The sequence below is a fragment of the Vulpes vulpes genome, chromosome 12, assembly GCF_048418805.1.
Source record: "Vulpes vulpes isolate BD-2025 chromosome 12, VulVul3, whole genome shotgun sequence".
Taxonomy (NCBI): domain Eukaryota; kingdom Metazoa; phylum Chordata; class Mammalia; order Carnivora; family Canidae; genus Vulpes; species Vulpes vulpes.
This window is the reverse complement of record NC_132791.1, coordinates 31,196,138-31,217,133: the sequence shown is the minus strand read 5'-3', so window position 1 is coordinate 31,217,133 and position 20,996 is coordinate 31,196,138.

The window sequence follows — 20,996 nt, the reverse complement described above, 5'->3', positions numbered from 1 at the left end:
ATTGGTTCTGGAAGGAGGACCTAACCTGGGCCAGAATCATTCAGAGCACAGTCACTGGGAACAAAAACTGATTTAGACTTGTTAAACTCAGAACAGAATAAGCTCAATACTTTTGATTTGAATGTACCTGGTGCTGTGGTGATATGAAACTCAAAATTTCTATTGCCTTCTTGCCACTGTGGTGTTAATAAGCTTGAGGCTGGGGCAGCCCCAGTGGCCCAGTGGTTTAGCGCAGCCTGCAGCCCAGGGCGTGATCCTGGAGACCCTGGATGGAGTCCCACGTCAGGCTCCCTGCATGGAGCCTGCTTCTCCCTCTGCCTGTGTCTCTGCCTCTCTCTCTCTCTCTCTCTGTGTCTCTATACTTTTGATTTGAATGTACCTGGTGCTGTGGTGATATGAAACTCAAAATTTCTATTGCCTTCTTGCCACTGTGGTGTTAATAAGCTTGAGGCTGGGGCAGCCCCAGTGGCCCAGTGGTTTAGCGCAGCCTGCAGCCCAGGGCGTGATCCTGGAGACCCTGGATGGAGTCCCACGTCAGGCTCCCTGCATGGAGCCTGCTTCTCCCTCTGCCTGTGTCTCTGCCTCTCTCTCTCTCTCTCTCTGTGTCTCTATGAAGAAATAAATAAAATCTTAAAAAAAAAAAAAAAAAAAGCTTGAGGCTGAAGGTGACACAGATGAAACAAAATCATGAAAGGGATATTTTGACATGTCTAACCCAGAATTCACCTCTGAAGCAAGACTGCTCTTTGACTCTTCAGTTCCATAAGTCAATGAATTTCTTCTTGTGTTTAAGGCAATCCAGGCTGGATTTTCTCTTAAGTGGAATAAAATGCATCTTACAGGATCAAACATCGGAATTTTCATATTTGTGTTTCCTTTATTCCTTACAGTTAAAAAGAAGTCAATAATTCAAATAATTTTTACCTGTTTAATAATTTTCAGTATCCATAATTAAGATTGCATTTGTTCAAATAAACATGATTCTATATTATGTACAAAAGTTAATATTATTTCTTTATATTCAACTTTAATATGTCATAATCATTTCTACCTCTTTACTCTGTGCAGCAAATATATGCTCTAAACCTACATTAGACCATTTTTTATTCCTTTATGATATTTTGAAAATGAATTGGGGAACCTTGGCTGAAAATATTCATGCAAATGTTGGTCTTACATATACATGGATTCAATTTCCAGATGATTTATTGACTATGTATATTGTATGTCATAAGAAAATGAACCACTAAATCTTTTGATATTTCCTCACCATACTGGAGGTCTAATGTGAATCCTTCAAAAGATTTATTTAATGTCTAAAAGTTTTCCTCATTTTAACTTTTTCCTTACTTTATGATCCTATGGTTAAAAATCTATATACCTTCTTATGAGAATTTGCAATAAACTACTCAGTAATTTAAAAATTATATATGAGAAGACAACTTTATATTATTTATAACAAAGTATTGCTTAAGACCAGTTCATAAATCCATTGTAAATTGGTGTGTTCATTAGTGAACAGATAAGCAACACTTTTAAACATTAATAGTGATTTTTAAAATAAGAGTAATACAATAGAGAGTAGATAGAAAATAGAAAGCAAATGTAGATTATTGGGTTGAGTGTCTTCACTGACTAAAGCATTCTGATCAATTATATGATAATTAAGAATAACTGTTCAGAAAACTGTCAGGATGCTGAAATCAAGAGTAATTTACATGACCAGATTACCTTAATAGGCATAAGAGTGAATGTGTATATGATTTTTTTTCTAATAATTAAATTAAATTTTAACAAGCCATCTGGGTCTGTTATTTGACATCATAAACTACATGCATACTTCACTGTCTTCACACAGTAGACCACAATCAGTCAGAAGTCAAATACCATGCAGGAAAAAAACAGTAGATTCACCATAAATGGTTGGTCTAATATTGTAAAAATCCTGATTGCTTATAGACAAATGATAAAATCATATATTCTAGAGTTAGAAAAAAATTAATATGTTTTTGTTTTAATCCAGTTTTCTTCTTTTGGTTAAAGATTTGTCATCTGTAAGTAAGTTATAAAAATATTATAAAAATGATTAGAAGAATTGACTTCGCTAATTTAATCTTTAGATTCATGTTCATAACTTATTCTCATTAATCACTGTTGATTAAAATTGAAATAAATTAAATGCCCATATAGATATTAATGACATTTATTGTAGAATTAATTTAAATACATTATTTCTATAACTGTTCAGAGCCTTAAATAAAGGGGCATGTTTGAGGGTGCCTGGTAGCCAGTAGAGCATGTGACTCTTGCTTGATCTTGGGGTTGTAAGTTCAAGCCTCATGTTGGGTATAGAGATTACCTAAAAATAAAATAGTTTTTTTTAAAAGATTTTATTTATTTATTCATGAGAAACAGAGAGACAGAGAGAGAGAGAGAGAGAGAGAGAGAGAGAGGCAGTGACACAGGCAGAGGGAGAAACAGGCTCCATGCAAGGAGCCTGATGTGGGACTCGATCCGGTCCCCAGGATCAGGCCCTGGGCTGAAAGCAGCACTAAACCACTGAGCCAGTGGGCTGCCCAAAAATAAAATCTTTAAAAATAAATAAGTGAAGGGACATGTTTTTATTTCTAGAAAGAAGATTCAATAAAAATCTAAATTAAAATTTTATTTTATAAATATAAATACATATAAAATATAAATATATGGTGATATATATTTTCTATAAATGATATTTGTAATTAAGCATAAAAATAATTTTATTGCCAGTATTCCTACCAATATAATTTATATTTTAGAAAATAAAGTTATTTTCTTTAGAGAATAACATATTTTTCTGATTAAAAATACATAGTATTGTGGATAATTTGGAAAACAAAGTGTAATAAAGAAAAATTAAAAATAAAGCCCATTTGTCCATTGACTGATGAATGGGTAAAAAAATAAGATGAATGGCTAATAATATCAAAAATATAATGGAATATTGCTCAGCCATAAAAAATTAAATCCTGCCATTTGTAACAACCAGGATAGAGCAAGAGTATTATACTAAGGAAAATAAGTCAGAGAAAGACACAGACTGCATGATTTCACTCACATGTGGAATATAAGAAACAAAACAAATGAGCAAAGGGAACAAAAAGAGGTAAACCAAGAAACAGACTCTTAAGTATAAAGAACAAACTGATGGTTATGGGTGGGGGGAATGGGGGAAATAGGTGATGGGGGTTAAGGAATGCCCTTGTCCTGATGAGTACTTTGTGCTGTATAGAAGTGCTGAATCACTATACCATACACTTGAAACTAATATTACACTGCATGTTAGCAACTGGAATTTAAATAAAAACTTTTTAAAAAATCACTGCTTCAACTAGCTACAGAAAATATCAGTTCAGATTTTAGTTGGTATTCCTGGAGTTTTTAAAAATAGATTAATTTCTGAATTGATAATACACCTTGTATGCTTAAAAATATAACCATTTGCCAAAAGAGTGGGTCCATTTCAAAACTATTTGACTTACATTAGAGTGGTTGAAATGACATTGGTGCAAACTTAGGGAAAACAGGAGCCATTTCTTTTAAAACTTGTGAGTTAGAGGAATGATTATTTAAGAGGATATTTTATGTGTACATGTATGTTTGTGTATGTGTACATAACTTGGGGGATATACATTTCTATTTTAATTGTTCAATGGTACTAATGACTAGACTCATAAATATCAAAATCCATATGGCTGGACCATTTCCTTTGTGTTAGAGCCCAGACACTTCATCTTAACTAGTCAGTTTCTGTGCTTTGCCAGCAAACTTGGAGGTTAACCAGGTGGATCCAAAGCAAACCATTTGGTTGACTGGTGGTACTAATGAGAGATTGAGAGTTCGTTTTATGCAATTGTGCATATTTGCAAATGTAGAACTACTCAGAGTTCAGCTTGCTGGGAGGAAAGCTTTTGGAATAACGCAGTTGTTGATTTTGTGTATGGTAGGGTATTATTATTGCTGTAGCTATTTTTCATACTGCTTTTACAAAGTTAGTCTCTTAGAAATTTCATTTGACTATTTGGAAGTGAAGAAGGAGCATTTTTCTGAAGAGTATTTTTCTTAAATAATAACCTAAAAACAGCAGTTAACCATTGCCGCAACAGGCTTGCAGAAACTATAGGGAATAGGAAGATGGGAGAATGGAGGGGGTTCAATGCAGTCTTTTGGGATTAAAGTAATGAATATTAATGCCAAATAATGCATGTGGGACAGTAAAGGAAGCCAAGGATACAGCATAAAACTATAGAAAATGAATAGATGAGAGAAAATAGATAGTAAATTGCAACCATAAGAGACATGATTACAGGAAGGAAGGAATATCAAATAAGACTCGTTCAAAGCTGCTTTTCTCAGCAAGTTTCTCATTTAAAGGGTGAGAACGAGTTCTGTTTTCCACAGTCCATATCATACTAAAAACTTGAGGACTGTTTAATTCTAAGTATTGTTAAATATTATTGAAAAGTTATCATTTTAGGTTTTGAAGAAAAAGAAATTAACAGGCTCCAGGTGCATCCTTTAGAAATTGGTCAGTCTCAACTGATTCTAACTGCCCACTAGAGTCACTTGAGGGGATTTGAAATTCTAGTGCCTAAGCCATACTCCAGTCTATTTAAATAAGAACCTTCAGGTTATTATGTGGGCCCAGGCTTCAGTATTTTTTTAAGTTCTCCACAAGAATCCAACGTGCAATTACATTTGCAAATCAAGGCACTAAGGTGATATTTCTCAAAGTGTGGTTCTCAGGCTTGTTACATCAGAGTCACCCCAGAACTTAATAAATACATTCTTGAACTGCAACCTAAATGTCTTGAATTAGAATAACGGGTGGTGAGGAGCTGGAATCTGTATTTTTAAAAAACAGATACTTTTAGTTATAGGTATATTAATTTGGGCAAATGACTGAAATGAACTGGGTAAATTGGATAAACTTAATCTTCTTAAAGAAATATTTTTTTTCTGAAGAAGATATTACAAATATTTGTAATTATGATAATAAAATATCCTGTTTAAGTAGAACTATCTTTCTTAGAAATGTAAGTAACATGTATTTACATTATTAAGTTTCATGAAATCCCTCTACAGGGTAGTTCCAAGCACCAATTAGGCTCAGAGAAATAACTATTCTGAACAAAATTACAGAGTTAGACTGGAGTAATGGATAATGGAACCAAGATCTGAATTTGTTTCTCTTTAAAGATGAATCTTGTGCGTTATCACATTAAGTGATTCTCCCTAGTTTCTCTCTCTGGTCACCAGATCCTAACATCTTCTTTATTTCTTCCTCATCATCTATCTTTACTGTTATTTAGTGCAAACCACTCATCTTTGTCAGCACTCCAGGGTCTCCCTTTCAGTCTTAAGACTTGCTGTCTGTAACAATATCATCACCCATTTTATCTCTGGTAGCCACATAATGAGTTCAGAGTCAAGGCTAGAGAGGGACAGAGCTACAAAAGATCTCAGATATCCTATTTTCCCAACAATTAATTTTGCAGCCACTGAATTTACAGAAATTCAATTTCAATGACCTTATTTACTACTTCACTTACAATTGTGGTTAAAACTTAGGCCTCCTCATTATTTAAAATTCATTGTTTATTGTCTTTCCCATTCCCAAAACACATAATCAAGTCTTTTAATGTATAATCATACTTTTATGCTACTGTTTTATTACAAAAACAGCTAAAATAATAGGACAGGAAACAATATTGAGTGATACCCAGGGTTTTTCATTTTCCTTTTTTTTTAAATTTCCATTCTTAAAATCTTTCTCATTTCTTCGAACTTAAGCAGTATTCTTATTGTGCCTTCTTATTCAGCAATCACCTCCCATTCTACTCATCCACAACTCCGATTCTGTTGACTACGTAAACTGCTTAAACTTCATGATTATTTATCCAATATTTTTTCAACAAGCACTACTTTCTTTACTCCTTGACTTGCCACCATTCTTTTCTTTCATTGGCAGCCACTAGTATATGTAAACCCAACTGCCAAATTTCCTCAGTCCTGCATGAAAGCTCTCAGGCATGTTTGGAGTCAAATAACCTAACCTGATGAAATCTTTTCTCAGCTGGGTTGCTCCCAGACCTTCATTTTTGTTAACAATGTAACATCATTCTCCTTTGAAGTCAGTCTTACTATATAATTACCATATTCCTCCATTCTCTTTTCAAATTCCATCAATTCTTTCATTTCCAGGAAGTTTTCTAGATGATTCTAACCAATCCTAAACTACTTCTCTCCATGTACTGTACTTTTAAAAAAATAATCTGGAGCCACTTCTTTTTTTTTATTCTTTTGTATTCTTATCTCTTTAGAGATAAGAATGTAATTCTTATTATCTATTATCTATCTATTCTACATAGATAAGGTGTAAATTCTCTCAAAGTAATGATCATTTCTCTTCATCCATAGTACTTCCACATGCAAATCCATTTACTTTCATAGATGATATTTCAGAAAAAATTTGTTAAACAAATGACTGGGTTAAAGCTAGGGCCTGAGAACTCCAATGGTGCTAAAAAGACACCTGATCTTCACATTGACATTTGATTGACACATTCTGGCATAATTGCCACGATTGATTAGCCAACATCCAACTTATTGCAAGCCAGTTAGAGAAAAACATTTGTATGGACACAAATTCCTAAATGGCAGTCTGAGGAGCTTCATGGGTCCTCTCCCCAAAATAACCATACTGGTGAAAATTATTACAATAGCAATTTAAAGTCTCTGAAAATTGTCTAAAGTCATATAGTAAATTAAAAAAAAAAAAACATTTATTCAAGGAAATTAAACAAATATTAAGAGCAGTGAGAATCTATGGCTCTTGGAGCTAGGACCCACCTCCTAAGCACCTCCCATTCTCTCCTGCCTAACTCAGCATGATGGAAACTCGCCTTGGTGGATGCAGCCAAGAACACAGGGTTCCTTCTCTTCCCAATTCTAAGTTGAGGGCTATGGTATCTCCCTAAGAAAGGCAGACTTCTGACACTTCTTATATTTCCACAGTTCCATACTAGAGAGGCTCTCTTCCAGAGAGAAGCTGCTGAGAGACCTGAGGCTCTCTTCTTTTGCTTAGCTTTTACTTTTAGGGTGAAAGTTCTGTACCAGGGGTCACAAATCAAAAACACTAAGGCCCCAGTCATCCACTCCCAAGCTCATTTGTAGGGAGGAGTTTCCAGTCTAAGAGTCTCATGCTCTACTGTCTGAGCTAGCTGGGTACCTAGGAGTTTCCAGACTAGAGAATCAAGTGGAGGGGACAGAAGGCTACTGCTCCCACCCAGTACCATGCTAATAGAGAAGAGGTGTCACTCCAAGAGGGGCAGACCACTCTTCCTGTCTCTAGTTCAAGAATGGTAGTAGTGACTTTAACAGAAGGCTGGAGACAGCTTTAAGAACAGAGCTAGGAAGCTTTTCCCAATGGAACTGACATTATTTGGAACAGAGTGTGAGGAAGTTCAAGTTTAAGGGCTTCTTTGAAGAAAATGGAGATTTTGGTAGTAAGGAGTTAAGAAGAAAGTTTCTCCTTGAGAGCAATAAGCTAACCTTTAGTTGAGCTAGAAGTTTACCAGAGGAAAACCAGGGGTAAATAAGGCAAGAAGAGCCCTCCTGCCATGAGAACAAACCTCTAAGAGTGGCCTCAAACAAATTCAATAAAGACACAAATTTAATAAGGTCCTTGGAGCAAGGACCATGGAGCAATTTATGCCCCAGGGTATTGTCAAAAATAATAGAGTAATCAACTAGCAGTCAGTGGAGGCTAAGAGGTAGGTAGCAAACCAGAGAAATCAGAAAAGGGGTTAAAGGCAATAGTCAAAGAGACACTAAAACCAGTGTCATCATGTGGTGAATGTGCACATCTCTAAGAAATTGGAATGTTTCTAGAGTTCTTAAAAAATGATTTTGACAGTTTTTGCCAGCTTGTTCACTGATTTATTAGAGGGACAGAGTTTTGGAACTTCAGACTCCACCATTTTCCTGTCAGAGCCTATCAGTCAATTGATTTTTGACAAGGATGTCAAGACAGTTCAATGGGCAAAAGAATAGTCTTTTCAAAAACTGATACTTTAAAAATCATATACAAATAATAAACTATACATTTTTTAGAGGAAAATATAGGAGTAAATCTTAATGACCTTGGGTTAGGCAAAGATTTCTTAGAGATGACATCAAAAGTATAAGCAATCAAATAAATAAAATTGGTAAACTGAATATCAAAATTAAAAATCTTTCTGCTTCAAAGGGTATAGTAAAGAAAGTAAAAAGATGGGGTACCTGGGTGGCTTAATGGTTGAGTGCCTGCCTTTGGGTCAGGTTGTGATCCTGGGGTCCTGGGATCAAGTCCCATTTCAGGCTCTTCATAGGGAGCTTGCTTCTCCCTCTGCCTGTGTCTCTGCCTCTCTCTCTCTCTGTGTCTCTCATGAATAAATACATAAAATCTTAAAAAAAAAAAAAAAAGGAAAACACAACCCACAGAATGCAGAAAGGATTTGCAAATTATATTTCTGATAAAGGATTTGTATCCAAAATGTATTGACGGCACTTCTTTTTTAACAATAACCCAGTTATATAATGGACAGGTATTCTGAATAGATGTTTCTCCCCAGAAGATGTACAAATGTCCAGTAAGTCCATGAAAAAAAGGATCAATATCATTAGTTACCAGAAAAATATAAACCCAAACCACAATGAGATACAACTTCACACAAAATAGTAGTAAAAAGGGTAATAACAAGTGTTGGCAAGAATTTGAAGAAGTTGGAACCCTCATACATTTCTGATGGGCATGTGAAATGATGTAAACCCTTTGGGAAACAGTCCAGTTGTGCCTCAAAAAATGAAACACTGAGTTGCTTATGGCACAGCAATCCCATGCCTAGGTATATATCCAAAAGAAATGAAAATGTACATCCACACAAAAACTCACACATGAATGTTCATTGAAGCATTACTCATGGTTACCAAAACAAATGCCCTCAGCACATCTGTAAGAGTTTTGGGAGTTTTGAAAAAAAATATTATCATTGACGTCTTGGATTTCATGGACCTAAAAGGAGCAAATGAAATCTTTATTTCTCTTAAATCTTTATTTCTCTTTTTCTTATCCACCTCTCTCATTCTCTCTTTCTTCCTCAAAGTTCATTAAGAACTCCAAATATGTAGTTATTGAAGAATTATTGGAATAATTATTAAAGTGAAGTGTTATAAGGAACTCTTATAAGGCAATCTATAAATAAAGACATGTTGGTAAATTCTTTATAGAGCGGTGCTGAGAAAACACAATGTATATCAGAGTAGGACGACACAGGCCCCTGCATGCTTCCTCCAAGATCTGTTAAGGTAGCAATAGTAGTTGTTGTTTTTAAGCATGAAAGAAGCGATATGGATTCACTGTGAGAGAACATAATATATAGTGTTAGATGCATGAGGCAAGTCATAATATATGGCATTTTGCCAAGAATTTTCTGAAGGATCCTAAAGAAAGTGGCATGATTAGAAGAGAATTGCTAAACTGGGGGTCCTAATGATAAACTTAACAGATTTTGAAAGGACATTTGAAGAGATTTGTTAAATATTGGATTTAAAAATATCAAAAGTACCAGGATTGATTTGATAGGCTTTGTATATGTATGTTTGGGAAATAATGCATATTTCTAGTGAGAAATAACATCGTGATTTTCAATTTATTGGGAATTTATAAAAATCCTATCATGTTAAGAAGTGTTTGTATTTAGCAGCAGTTTTTACTCTATGGAGAAGCAGCTTATGTGTGCTAGAGGGAGAATAAAGCTGGTGACATTATCAAGTCTTTCAGACAGATATTTTTTGCCTCAACATCTGGTGGATAATAAAAATGATCCTGGTTTACAGTTTTTTAAACATAAGATGTATGTAAAAAACTGTATGTTTTTTAAACGTAAGATAAAAAAAGCCAATGTTAGGCAGTTGATGTAGGGAGAGTGTGTAACCATATCCACTGGAATTTCAATAAAAGAGTATGAGTTGGGATCCCTGGGTGGCTCAGCGGTTTAGCGCCTGCCTTTGGCCCAGGGCGATCCTGGAGTCCCGGAATCGAGTCCCACGTCGGGCTTCCGGCGTGGAGCCTGCTTCTCCCTCTGCCTGTGTCTCTGCCTCTCTCTCTCTCTCTCTCTCTCCCTCTCTCTCTATGTCTATCATAAATAAATAAATAAATAAATAAATAAATAAATAAATAAATAAATCTTTTAAAAAAAGTAGGAGTTGACATTGAAAGCATTCAGTAATCAACATATGCATTTAGTCATGCTCTATTGACAAGATTTGATTTTAATGAGCAGATTTTTAGGTTTCTAGTCTGATTTACTTCTCCTACTGCTTAGTAGGTTTAGTGACCGTGGAATGATGGCTAGTTTTCTGTTTGCAGTAGAAACAACCATAAGCTCTTAAGGCTTCAATGCAACTGCCTGTATAGCCTCTATGGCCCAGCTGCGTTAGTTTACTGTGCATTTGTGCTCTTGCTGTAGAAATAGTCAGGTCCAGTCATTTTAATTGAATAGGCCAAGGGATAGTATGATGTCTCAAATCATAGAGATATTTGACCATGATCTGACCATTAAAAAAAAAATCAGACTAGTTGCTTCGCATTAGACCAGCATCTTCCATATGTCCAGTTTTGTATTCACATTTTTATTTAGAATGTTTGGAGGAAGAAATGTACCACTTTCCCCTGGTTTTGCTACTGCTCTCCCTCACTCCTGGTATTCTGATCCTACTCATAGTACTACTAATTGCCACTGTTGTAGTAATACTGTTTGATGTTGCACTGATGAATCCTGTCTCTGTTCCACCTTGGCCACAGAATCACTAATGGTGCACCATCTACTTTAGTGAGAGCCACAGCTCTTTCTGCTTCTGAAGAAAAGGAAGATGTTTCTTCCAACACTCTCTGTCATTCTAGACATTCTTACCTCTAAGTGAGTATACACTTTTAAGCAGCTTTCTCATCAGTCTCCCAAATTATATTCTTTTTAGTGGCTCCTTTTTTTGAGAAAATTGCTCCTAGTTTCTCAGGACTTAAAATGGGAAGAGTTGGATTTAGTGGGAACTTATATCAGGGATTGCTTTTTTATAACAATCTCAACCTTGAAATAGGTTTACTCTTCTTTGTGTCAGAGTACACTTCCTCTTTTCTAAGTGACACCTTTTTCAACAGTTGAATTATGTTTTGAAATAGTGTTTTACTCACTAAAGTTAAGAACTTTATTCTCACTTTCCAAGAAGTATGATATCCTCTACACTACCTCCTAAGGGATCAAGGTATCCTCATACAGTCTTCTGTTTTTTATATCCCAAATGTTTATTTGGCATGCACTTTATGCCAGCCACTCTAGCAGACACACTCAAAACCACAGTCTGTGCTGCTTTGTGTGTGTGTGTGTGTGTGTGTGTGTGTGTGAGTGAGTGTGTGAATCAAGTGATGCTGTTTTTATTCTTATTATATTATGCTTTTTAATCCTATTTTCTCTTTTCACTTGAGTATAGTTGACACATACATTAGTTTCTGGAGTACAACTTAGTGATTTGATGAGTTATATATTATTCTATGTGCACCGCAAGTATAGTTACCATCTGACCCATTACATCACTATTGCAATATCATTCTGCTTTTATTCCCCTGACTTACTCATTCCCTAACTGGAGGCCTGTAGCTCTCTCGGCCCCTCAACCCATTACACTCAAGTCCCTACACCCCTTCCCTCTGACAACCATTAACTTGTTCTGTGCATTTATAGTTCTGATTCTGCTTTTGATTTATTAATTTTTTAAGATTTCATTTATGAGTGGAATGATACAGTATTTGTCTTTGTCTTTCTTGGTCTGATTTATTTCACTTAACACAATATCCTCTAGGTACCTCCATGTTGTCTCAAATGGCACATTCTCATTTTTTATTGCTGTGTAATATTCCATTGTATATATGCCAAATCTTCTTTATCCATTCACCTATTGATGGACACAGGTTGCTTCCATGTCTTGGCTATTATAAATAATGCTACAGTAAACATTATATGCATATAATGCATATATTATTTTGAGTTTTCTCTGGGTAAATACCCAATAGTGGAATTATTAGATCATGTGGTGTTTCTATTTTTAAGTTTTTTAGGAAACTCCATATTTTTTTCCACAATGGCTATACCAATTTATATTTCCATGAACATTGCACAGAGTTCCCTTTTTTTCCACATCCACTTGTTCTTTCTTATGTTTTTGATTTTAGCCATTCTGATAGATGTGAGACAATATCTCACCGTGGTTTTGATGTGCATTTCCCTGATGATGAGTGATGGTGAGCATTATTTCATGTGTCTGTTGACTATTTGCATATTTTCTCTAGACAAATATCTACTCAGATCCTCTGCCCATTTTTTAGTCATGCAGTTTATTTTTTGGTGAGTCATTTAAGTTCTTCATATATTTTGGATGTTAACCCCTTACTGGATACATCATTTGCAAATATGTTCTCCTTTTCAGTAGGCTGCGTTTTCGTTTTCTCGATTTTCCTTTGATGTGCAAAGGCTTTTTATTTTGATACAGTGCCAATAGCTTATTTTTTATTTTGTTTCTCTTACCTGTGGAGATGTAGCTGGAAAAAAATGCTGCTGTGGCTGATATCAGAGAAATTATTGCCTCTTTTTTTTTTCTAGGATTTTTATAGTATTAGGTCTCATATTTAGGCCTTTAATCCATTTTGAGCTTATTTTTGTGTATGCTGAAAAAGTGGTCCAGTTTCATTCTTTTGCATGTAGCTGTGCAGGTCTAGCAACACCATTTATTGGAAAGATACTCTTTTCCCCATTTTATATTCTTGCTTCCTTTGTCATAAATTGACTATATAGATGTGGACTTATTTCTGGGACTGACTTCTCTTTCTATTCTGTTCCATTGATCTCTGTATCTGTTTTGGTGCCAGTACCATACTGTTTTGATTACTATAGCTTTGTAGTATATCTTGTTATTTGGGATAGTGATACCTGCAGTTTTGTTCCTTCTCAGGATTGTTTTGGTCATTTGGGGGTCCTCTGCAATTCCATACACACAATCTATGGTTTTTTCTAGATCCTTATGGGGAATTTTGGCAAATTCCTTAGGCAGTTATTTAAATCAGACCCAATGTAATCTTTTTATTATATTTTTTAATTGTTATTTATTCATTCATTCATTTATTTATTTATTTATTTTTATTGAAGTTTGATTTGCCAACATATAGTATAACACCCAGTGCTCATCCCATCAAGTGCCTTCCTCAGTGCCTGTCACCCAGTTACCTCAACACCCTGCCCACCTCACCTTCCACAACCCTTTGTTTCCCAGAGTTAGGAGTCTCTCATGGTTTGTCTTCCTCTTTAATTTTTCACACTCAGTTCCCCTCCTTTCCCTTATAATCCTTTTCACTGATTACAGAGAAACGGGAAGAATGTTGGAGGCAGTAATGTGGAGATAGTTTTGGTGACAAATAAGGATATCATCTATGGAAGAAGAAGCCCAAGCACGTTTGTAGGAGAGATCAATGTTGGTATAAAGTACATTTTTTTGTTATCTCAAAAATTTAATATCCTTCCTAAATTTATGAGAATTGCTACTTGAGGCTGTCAGGAAGAATTGTTGAGGACTTGAAAATGGGCAAAGGAGACAATAAGACATTATTGAATTCTTTGAATGACTTCCTTTTGTCCAGTCTATTTTAAATTATTTGGATGTTAGAAGGTGGGGTGTGGAAAACTGATCACACTGCACATAACTCCTGCCCATAGAAATTCAAAATGACTTTTGTCCAAGACAGAATGTTAATCCCTGCACGTCAAATTCTCCTTTGAACTCGTCTTAACAGCCTATTAGTTCTCTTATTAAGGAGTTAAAAAAATTGACATGGTTTACTTTATATTTGTACAAGTCATGATTTCCCTTCTTCCAAAATCATAATTCACAAGGGCTGTGAATGAATTTTGATTCTCTTATTTTTTGACTCTTTTGACTGCTTTTAAACCATCATACTTCATACAAAAAGACTGTGATTACATTCATAGCGATGGACAACTATTTGAGAACTAAAAAAAAAAAAAATCACTGGAAGTTTTTAATTTAAAAGTCTATTTTGTCGAGACACCTGGGTGGTTCAGTGGTTGAGTATCTGCCTTTGTTTTAGCATGTGATCCTGGGGTCCTGGGATCAAATCTGGACTCAGACTCCCTACAGGGAGCCTGCTTCTCCCTCAGCCTATTTCTACCTCTCTCTGTGTCTCTCATGAATAAATAAATAAAATCTTTAAAAAAACCCTCAAAAAATAAAAATAAAAATCTATTTTGTCCTTGAAACATTAAATGTTAGCTTGTTGTAAAACTTCCTCTAAATAGCAAAAGTACATACATCTAAAGGAGATTTTAAGTTAAGTTTGCAAAATTACTTACAATTTTCAAAACATTTTTCTAGAATGACGGCTTTTCCATGCTGCACAACCGGTCATTTTTCAGAATGGTCTTTGAAAACATTAATAAATATTTTGATTTAATGAAATGTGATCAGTAAAGTGTTATTGTCCACTCTAATTAACTTACATGATGGTTATATTTAATGTCATTTTTTATTACAAAAGTCACATCTTCATAACTTATAAAATACTAAAATCTTGAAAGAAGAGAATGAAAAATTCTCAACCAGAGATAGTAAACAAAGTAACCATTTTTAAAACATTGATTTTTTTTTTGGCTTCCATTGGATACACACACACACACACACACAGGTGTGTGTGTGTGTGTGTGTGTATATATATATATATATATATATATATATATATAACTTATCTGACTTCATTTAGCTGTTTACGTATTTTTCTATATACAATTAAAAATTTGAAAATATTTTTATGATAGCATAATGTTCTAAATGTTAGATTTAATTATTCTCCCTTTGTTAAATATTTTGAATATTTTCAGAACCTTAAATTATGCTGTGATGAACATCTTAGCCTAATGATCATTGATGATTTTTCAGGATATATACTTGGACTTCCAAAACAGAATTACCTTTTCAAAAACTGCTTATGTTTTTAAGGCTCTTTATATATATTTTCAAATTGTTTGAAGAGGGTGCACCAATTTACTATCCTGGCACAGAGTAGATGTCTCACAAGCATAAGCCAGATTTTTAGGAATAAGTAGTGTTTTCTGCATACATGTAAACCCATATACATGCATACACATAAATATTTATCTTGGTGATCAGTAAGTTACTATTTAGAATATAATTCTAATAAATATTCTTAAATTGCTTATATTACATAGGTTTTCTGACACTGTAGTATTTTTTAATATCTGGAAAAAATTGGAAGCGATGGAACAAATTGGCTAAAGCTAGGCTAGTATAAAACCAAATTTAGGAAATGCATATAACTGACACCACCTTTAAATAATTCTTAGTATCTTCTTAACTCATCTTAGGTAAACATTTCTAAGTTCTGGATAAAGCCTTGCCTTTCCTGTAAATGTCACTTAATACATAAAAGGTTCTTGGACTTGGTCAGATTTAGGATGAAATATGCTACATATAATTCCTAAAGTGCTGGCTGTTTCATATCTACATGCCTAAATCATTTTATTATCCGCTTAATAGCAGAACAAATTAGTCATCCTCTCTGATTCTGGTGCACATTATGCTGAGACATGCCCACCCTAATATGCTTTCTGATAAAGTAAATGCTCACCCTGTCAGAGCACAAATCTTATTTGGGCTTCAGGAAAGTCAAGGGAGAGAGAGCTGAGTCTGCAGTAGGATTGCTTACTCCAGGAGAACTGAGATTTATTAGCCGACTTCATTAAATATATGGAAGACCCCAGCACTCAAGGTTAGAAAATTAGGATGCAAACATGAAACCTCTGTATGAAATGAAACAGGTAGCAAAAACAAGAAAGATGGATTTTTGCACTTTACACGAGTAAAGAAGGTGGGCTTATATTAAAGTAAATGCTCCAGCTTAGCTAAGTGAAATGGTATGCTTTTCAGTTACTTGCTTGGCTTAGTAATCTGTGACTGTAATATAAGTAACAACACTAATTAAATCTGAGAGATGTATGGTTGTTAATATGAAACGAAGTCTCAACCCCAATTGCATATGCTATATTTGTATAACATTTTTAAAAAATTGTTTAGAGTATGTAGTTTAACAAGTAAAATTTAACATCTACAACGTTTCTTTGAAAAAGGACTAATCTACATAATGGTAGATAAATTTTAACTTGGAATAAAAAGATGCATGCTACATTTTATTGTAATGTTACTGAAATGGACATATTTAGAATTTGTGTTTTGATATTTACCAAAGAGGTTTTCATTCAAGAAGTTAAATAATAGTAGGTAGGGGGTTAAAATGATGTTTATGTTTTCTTTTTTATTTCTCAGTTCTACTCCTTCATATTATTTATGGCCATGAGTCAATTTTTCATAATTTTTGAAAAAAAAAACTACCTATATTCAATCACCTAAAAATGCTCTCATTATCTGCCCTCTTCTCAGTCTCCTAATACTGTGGTTTGGGCATGTAAGAATAATTGTGTCGTAGCTGTAATATTAATTTGCTTTTGACTTGGAAAAATGTCTGGAATGGAGTTCAAAAACAGGGAACCAGAATCTAGAGAGAGAATATTAGCATTATAGGCTTTAATAGATGAAGTTCTAAAATAGGAAAAGTAAAGTAACTTTTCTGAGAAAGTATGGTATCACCAAATTGTTAACTCTGAATCTATATTCTTTCCAATATATATATATTTTTCAAGTCAAGGAAACAGATGGGGAGATAGAGTTTATATTAGTGAATAGTTAGTAGAGAAGAGGTAAAAACAGACACCAAGTAATAGGACTGAAGAGAAAAAAAATTCCACTGGGAGTAGGCATTGAGATATGAATTTATAGACACAGCTAAATTCATGTTAAATAACAAGTGATTGACTATATTCTTTACATCTCCCTTATATAGAGCTTGTTTTCTGTTACCTCTTCCTGATTCCTATCAGTTGTAATCTTAGAAGGGATCCTGTCCTAGCTTCACATTCCTTTTTTAAGTAATATAAGATAATCATATCATTGAAGCTATTATACATTTCTCATTAAATATGTAATTTAATTGGTGACTTAGATGATGTCAGTCATCATACTATATGCTTTAAATACCATGTTTTAAAAAAACAAATGCCATGTTTAATCCTTAGAATAAGTTCCCCTTTCAAGATATATATTATTATCTCTATTTTTCAGTTGAGGAAACTGAAGCTCGGAGAGATTATGTGGCTTATGTCAAAGTCTCACACATTAAACCAGTAGCAATAAGATTTAAACATACCCTCTCATTTCAAAGATGATCATTTAGGGGGATCCCTGGGTGGCTCAGCGGTTTAGCGCCTGCCTTTGACCTAGGGCACGGTCCTGGAATCCCAGGATCGAGTCCCGCGTCGGGCTCCCGGCATGGAGCCTGCTTCTCCCTCCTCCTGTGTCTCTTTCTCTCTCTATGTCTATCATAAATAAATAAATTTAAAAAAAAAAAAAAAGATGATCATTTACCTTGAATTGGTGTATTTTATCGGGACTTGGTTGACATAGTCAATATGGTTAGCTATAGATTACTAAGTGTCTAATCCCCTGTGTTGTTATTTTTCCATGATGCAATAATGTGCATAAGACACTCTGCCCATCCCTGGCAATCTCATCTAGCTGTCACCTCAACTTTTACTCAGTTATTAACTTTCTGAGATCTTTTAACTCCACAAATTCCTTACACTGATATAATCTATTTTGAACATTATTAGGTTTGTGACTAAAAAAAAGCAAGATGGAAGTTCAATGATTTTTTTTTTTGATACATCAGCATATGTGTGGTTACAAAATAGCTGAGCCAAAATGTTAGTCATAAAATGTGGCATAAAGGCATCCCTGTCAAAACTCAGTGTTCACCTTAAATATTGTTCAATAACTGGCTCTCCCTGATTATTTTAGTCATGACTTCAAGGTTGCCTTAGCCAATTGTCTTTTGTGGACTAAGCCTCCAGAATTGTCTGCATCAAGAATCAGTTGTTCTCACCACACAGACTTAGTCTTTGGCCAAGTGATTTCATTTTGACTTTTGATGCCTGCTCTAAACTGTGTTTGCTCAGTCAGAAGCAGTCTATGAAGATATCCCAGAGTCTATCAGAATTTGTCCTCAAACCAGATAAAAACAGAAAATCTTTATATGCCAAGGAAAAAGGGTATTTCAAAGAAAAGTAGCCTGTGATTAAGGAATCTTGCAAAATAAAGGATATTCCTCAGATTTCTCTCTAATGTGTGATAAATCTTTTTTGTTTTTTTCCACTCAGGTAGAAGACTATTAATAAATCAGCCTTCATCTTGCCCCTGCTTATCTTTCAATGGAGTTATTTCATGAAAACAAAGTTTTGCTTCCCTCACATAGATGTTTTACTTTCTCCTTAGGAAGTCTGACAAATAATGTTCTAATAAGTTTGCTGAGCTTAACTGAGGACTGGGTCAGTGCCCTGTTATCATTAACTTTAATCATAGTTTAGAGAGTCTGCCCTAATCTAGAACCAATCCATTCCTTGTCCCCTCCCCCTTTTTTTGAGATTCCTATCAAATACAGACTCCCACACATTGCTTTACTAGAAATGGGCTTCCTTCTAAAATAAAACTGCCCCGAGGAAGTACAACTAACTGATGGTGCACTTTTGGATTATCAATAAATTTTGTTTCAGAAAATTAAACTATGTTCTCAAAATAATTGCTAGAGATTTGAAATGAGATTTTATGGCCATCTGATTGTTAGAAATGCTGCCATTGCTACATTCCTTGATCCTTTCCTCTTTCTATTCTTGCTGTTCTGAGTAGGAAGAGGTGTTACACCATATATAATAGATGCAGTGTCACTAATACAAAGGCAGAATTCTAGAGAAAGGTATGCAGACAATAACAAAGAAGTAGTTGGCGTATAGGAGGATTGTATCTCTAGCTTTATCCTACTCTATTCAAAAGAATAGTTTCTCATTGTGACCTTTTACTTACCAGTATTTACAAGCCCCTCTGGGACTTATATTGTTCATCAGTACACATGGAGATAATTTATATTTCATACGGTTGTTATATTACAAAGTATCTGACACATAATCTTTGCTTCATAAATGCTAGCAGTTACGGTTGTTGTCAACATGATAGCTCATATGTGTCTCTGAGTGACTATATTCTTGCTTATCAATTTTGCTTCTAAGAAAATGATGTATGCTGGAATTAAAATGGGTAAGAAGTACATAGGATATGAATGATCCTTTCCCTATTAACTTTTACTGAATCAAATTGAAAAAGCTACTGAAGATGAGAGGCAAAGCTTGCATACCCTAGAACAGGTTATATGTTGTATGACAGAGGCCCAGAGGTTAAAAGCAGACCAGTGACCTCTTCCTTTATCTTTGGGAGAGTTGAGATCTATGGAACAAGTAAGTGTTTTGCTTGGTTAAGGATGTCACAATATCTTTTTTAAGGTGGGGTTTAAAATTAGTAGGTCATGGAATATTAGAGCTGAAAGAGCCCTGGTGATCACCTCACCAATGTCTGAATTTTATAGGTGAAAGAACTGAGGCCAGAATCATAGAATGATTTGTTCAGGGTCATTCAACTGGTCAGTGACAGAGATAAAAAAAGAATTCTGGTAGCCTCATAGCCAGCATATATATGAAAGTTTTATATCTATAGACCTCACAAACAGAGTTTCAATAAGAAGCAGCTGGAGGCATGAGTGTATTTTATTGTATTCTGCAAGAAAAATGAATCTGCAGATAGTTTTATACCAAGAGAACAATATTCCACCCAAATTAGGTTCAAGGGCTGTCAACAATGAAATAATTCTATCAGCTATTTAAAGTACAATTATTACTGTGAAGTACTTGGTAGTCCAAGGATGTCTTTATATCAAACCAGAACATCTGGACACTTCAATCAACCGTATGTATTTACATTTTATAGACATAGCCCAAATGATGTAGCAAATTTAGATGTTTTTTTAACCACAGGATTAAGTGCTCTAAATGTCTGAGACAAGCTGAGTTATAACATAGAGAGTACTCAGTTAATATTGGATTTGCTTATCGTTACCCTAATCTATTATGTTTTAACTCTCAGAGGCCAAACTTATTTCCCTCATTTGGAAGTTTGTTACTTTGGGGAGTAAGCGAAATGGGATATATAGATGTAATCTTTATATTGTGTCAGTAAAGATAAATTATTTAAATTTGTCAGAGAAGCATAACTTGATATTGTTCTACTAATACTGTGGTTGGTTTAGGATGTCTTTCTGGAGAAATAGCCCTATAGTCATCTTTCAAAAAATGAAGCCTGGAAATTCCTTCCCCCATCTTGTCTTCATGAAATTGAGATTTAATTTATTCAGTAAATATTTGTTATGCCTGAGCTATTTACTGGGCAGCATGCTAGTTGCTGGGTATATAAAGCAGTGAGTAGGTTAATGGCCCTTAGCTTGAGAGATCTTGGCATTTGAAGTAGAATATATCTCTTTCCTGTGTGGGGGCCTGTATCTAAGGACTCGTTGATGCAGTGATACAACTTCATGGGCACCACCTTTCCTTAATTTGAACTATGTCCAAAGGGTCTTTTCAGCTTCAGAACTCTTACTGGAATCAGCTGAAGCCTTTACTGCATCTTCATGGCAATTCTCCTTTTCCCCTGATCCTGCATCTTTCACTCCTTCCCAGATGTTTTAAGTAAGGGCCTTCCCTGATAAAATTTGTCTATGCATATCTCAATTTCAGAATCTGTTTCCTAGGAAACCTGGCCTAAAACATCTTTTTGGAAAGGTATTAGCATTATCAAAATTTGATCACACAGGCAGCTACATCTAATTCTAATGATCCTAAATGAATATT